Consider the following 4,486-nt stretch of genomic DNA (forward strand, 5'->3'; position numbering starts at 1 on the left):
ATCTCAATCCCTGCCATTGGAGCAAACAATTTTGAGCTTAAACCTCAATTAGTTTCTCTGATGCAACAGAACTGCAAGTTTCATGGACTTCCATCAGAAGATCCTTTTTAGTTCTTAACTGAATTCTTGTAGATTTGTGATACTGTTAAGACCAATGGGGTTGATCCCGAGGTCTATAGGCTCATGCTTTTCCCGTTTTCTGTAAGAGACAGAGCTAGAATATGGTTGGATTCTCAACCTAAGGATAGCCTAAACTCTTGGGATAAGCTGGTCATGGCTTTCTTAGCCAAGTTCTTTCCTCCTCAAAAGCTTAGTAAGCTTAGAGTGGATGTTCAAACTTTCAAACAAAAAGAAAGTGAATCCCTCTATGAAGCTTGGGAGAGATACAAGGAACTGACCAAAAAGTGTCCTTCTGACATGATTTCAGAATGGACCATCCTGGATATATTCTATGATGGTCTGTCTGAATTAGCTAAGATGTCATTGGACACTTCTACAGGTGGATCTATTCACCTAAAGAAAATGCCTGTAGAAGCTCAGGAACTCATAGACATGGTTGCAAATAACCAGTTTATGTACACTTCCGAAAGGAATCCTGTGAGTAATGGGACGCCTCAGAGGAAGGGAGTTCTTGAAATTGATGCTCTGAACGCCATATTGGCTCAGAACAAATTATTGACTCAGCAAGTCAATATGATTTCTCAGAGTCTGAATGGATTGCAAAATGCATCCAACAGTACTAAAGAGGCATCTTCTGAAGAAGAGGCTTATGATCCTGAGAATCCTGCAATAGCAGAGGTGAATTACATGGGTGAACCCTATGGAAACACCTATAATCCCTCATGGAGAAATCATCCAAATTTCTCATGGAAGGATCAACAAAAGCCTCAATAAGGCTTTAACAATGGTGGAAGAAACAGGTTTAGCAATAGCAAGCCTTTTCCATCATCCACTCAGCAACAGACAGAGAATTCTGAGCAAAATCAATCTAGCTTAGCAAATTTAGTCTCTGATCTATCTAAGGCCACTTTAAGTTTCATGAATGAAACAAGATCCTCCATCAGAAATTTGGAGGCACAAATGGGCTAGCTGAGTAAGAGAGTCATTGAAACTCCTCCTAGTACTCTCCCAAGCAATACAGAAGAAAATCCCAAAGGAGAGTGCAAGGCCATAACCTTGCTTAGTGTGGCCGAATCCATAGAGGAGGAGGAGGACATGAATCCTAGTGAGGAAGACCTCCTGGGACGTTCAATGACCAATAAGGAGTTTCCCTTTGAGGAACTAGAGGAATCTGAGGCTCATATAGAGACCATAGAGATTCTACTGAATTTCCTTTTACCATTCATGAGCTCTGATGACTACTCATCTTCTGATGAAGATGAAGACATTGTTGAAGAGCAAGTTGCCCAATATTTAGGAGCAATCATGAAGCTGAATGCCAAATTATTTGGAAATGAGACTTGGGAGGATGAACGTCCATTGCTCATCAAGGAACTAAATGCCTTGGTTCAGTAAACTTTACCTCAAAAGAAACAAGATCCTGGTAAATTCCTAATTCCATGTAACATAGGCACCATGACCTTTGAGAAGGCTCTGTATGACCTGGGGTCAGACATAAACTTAATGCCACTCTCTGTAATGGAGAAACTTGGGATCTTTGAGGTGCAGGCTGCCAGAATCTCATTAGAGATGGCAGACAACTCAAAAAAAGAGGCTTATGGATTAGTAGAGGACGTGTTAGTAAAGGTTGAAGGCCTTTACATCCCTGCTGATTTCATAATCCTAGACATTGGGAAGGATGAAGATGAATCCATCATCCTTGGAAGACCCTTCCTAGCCACAGCAAAAGCTGTGATTGATGTGGACAGAGGAAAATTAATCCTTCAACTGAATAAGGACAACCTTGTGTTTAAAACTCAAGGATCTCCTTTTGTAACCATGGAGAGGAAGCATGAAAAGCTTCTCTCACTGCAGAGTCAACCAGAGCCCCCACAGTCAAGCTCTAAGTTTGGTGTTGGGAGGCCACAACCAAACTCTAAGTTTGGTGTTGAACCCCCATATCCAAACTCTAAGTTTGGTGTTGGGAGGCCACAACCAAACTCTAAGTTTGGTGTTGAACCCCCATATCCAAACTCTAAGTTTGGTGTTGGGAGGTCTCAATAAAGCTCTGAAGATCTATGAGGCTCCATGAGAGCTCACTGTCAAGCTATTGACATTAAAGAAGCGCTTGTTGGGAGGCAACCCAATGTATTTAATTATATCTATTTTTATTTTCATGTTTATTTCGTGTTTTATTAGGTTGATGATCATGTGAAGTCACAAAAATTACTGAAAAATGAAAAACAGAATGAAAAATAGAATGAAAAATAGCTCACCCTGGAGAAAGTGCTTACTGGTGTTTAAACTCCAGTAAGGCTAGCAGAATGGGCGTTAAACGCCCAGTCTGGCACCATTCTGGGCGTTTAACGCCAGAAATGGGCACCAGTCTGGCGTTTAACGCCAGAACAGAGCATGGAACTGGCGTTAAACGCCAGAAACAAGCAGCAGTCTGGTGTTTAAATGCCAGGATTGCACCCTGGGGAAAGCTGGCGTTAAACGCTAGAAACAAGCATGGAACTGGCGTTTAACGCCAGAAATGGGCATGGAAGTGGCGTTTAACGCCAGAAATGGGCAGCAGTCTGGCGTTAAACGCCAGGATTGCATCCATAGGGCGCTTTACACGCCTAAAAGGTGCAGGGATGTGAATTCCTTGACACCTCAAGATCTGTGGACCCCATAGGATCACCTCAAGATCTGTAGATCCCACAGGATCACCTCAGGATCTGTGGACTCCACAGGATCCCCAATCACCTCAACTCACCTTCTCCCTCTTCTTCACACAATCCAATAACCCTCTTCCCCAAACACCCTTCACCAATCAACTCAACCACTCTTTCCCATTACCCTTCCACCAATCACCTCCACCACACTTTTCCATAAATCCCACCTACTTTCAAAATTCAAAATTTCTTTCCCACCCAAACCCACCCTAAATGGCCGAACCCTATACCCTCTCCCTCCACTATATAAACCCCTCACTACTTCTTCATTTTCACACAACACAATCCTTTCTTCTTCCCTTGGCCGAAACACACACATCTCTCCCTCTCCCCCATCTCTTCTTCTTCTTCTTCTTCTTCTTCTTCTATTCTCTCTTCTTTTGCTCGAGGACGAGCAACATTCTAAGTTTGGTGTGGTAAAAGCATAGCTTTTTTTGTTTTTCCATAACCATTGATGGCACCTAAGGCCAGAGAAACCTCAAGAAAGAGGAAAGGGAAGGCAATTGCTTCCACCTCTGAGTCATGGGAGATGGAGAGATTCATCTCAAAAGTCCATCAAGACCACTTCTATGAAGTTGTGGCCAAGAAGAAAGTAATCCCTGAGGTTCCTTTCAAGCTCAAGAAGAATGAGTATCCGGAGATCCGACTTGAGATTCAAAGAAGAGGTTGGGAAGTCCTCACCAACCCCATTCAACAAGTCGGGATCCTAATGGTTCAAGAGTTCTATACAAATGCATGGATCACTAGGAACCATGATCAAAGTATGAACCCGAATCCCAAGAATTGGCTTACCTTGGTTCGGGGGAAATACTTAGATTTCAGTCCGAAAAGTGCAAGGTTGGCGTTCAACTTGCCAATGATGGAGGAAAACGCACGCCCCTACACTAGAAGGGTCAACTTTGATCAAAGGTTGGACCAAGTCCTCATGGACATATGTGTGGAAGGAGTTCAATGGAAAATTGACTCAAAAGGCAAACCGGTTCAACTGAGAAGACTGGACCTAAAGCCTGTAGCTAGAGGATGGTTGGAGTTCATTGATAAACCCATATTTTATGATATATTTTGTGCCTAAACTAAGTGTTTTATTCAATCCTTCACTCACTTATTCATGTTAATTGCATGGTTTTACTTTCCCTTCCTTATTATGTGATGTGTGTGAAAAGTATGTTTCCTATGCTTTAAAAATTAATTATTTTATTTATCCCTTTTATTTCCATTCGATGCCGCGATTCGTGTGTTGAGTAGTTTCAGATCTTCTAAGGTAGGAATGACTTAAAGGATGAAAAGGAAACATACAAAAATGGAAGGAAAGCATAAAATGGAGTTTTTGAAGAAACTGGCAGCGACGCGATCGCATGGACGACGCGGCCAGCGCGAAGAGAGCGCGACGCGAACGCGGGACTGACACTATCGCGCGCCTTGAGCGAAACGCATATGACGCGGACGCATGACTGATGCAACCGCGTGACATGGAAAACTCCAGATGACGCGACCGCATGACCCACACGGACGCGTGACAGAGGCCACGCACCAGAAATTACAAAAAATGCTCCCAGCGATTTCTGAAGCCCTTTTTGGCCCAGATCCAAGTACAGAAAGCACAGATTAGAGGTTATAAAGTATGGGAATGCATCCATTCAAAGAGATCTCACCAATTTAGTTATTTT

The 4,486-nt window shown here is 42.9% G+C and overlaps 1 non-coding gene across 1 annotated transcript; it reads right to left on the minus strand.

Annotated features, from left to right (window-relative positions):
• Window positions 1–315: 315 nt before the first annotated feature.
• On the minus strand, window positions 316–424 carry LOC112746560 (small nucleolar RNA R71). The gene has a single exon (XR_003174439.1). It is a non-coding gene; the product is annotated as a small nucleolar RNA R71 (small nucleolar RNA).
• Window positions 425–4,486: the final 4,062 nt, after the last annotated feature.

Source organism: Arachis hypogaea, chromosome 14 (genome assembly GCF_003086295.3).
Source record: "Arachis hypogaea cultivar Tifrunner chromosome 14, arahy.Tifrunner.gnm2.J5K5, whole genome shotgun sequence".
Lineage (NCBI taxonomy): Eukaryota > Viridiplantae > Streptophyta > Magnoliopsida > Fabales > Fabaceae > Arachis > Arachis hypogaea.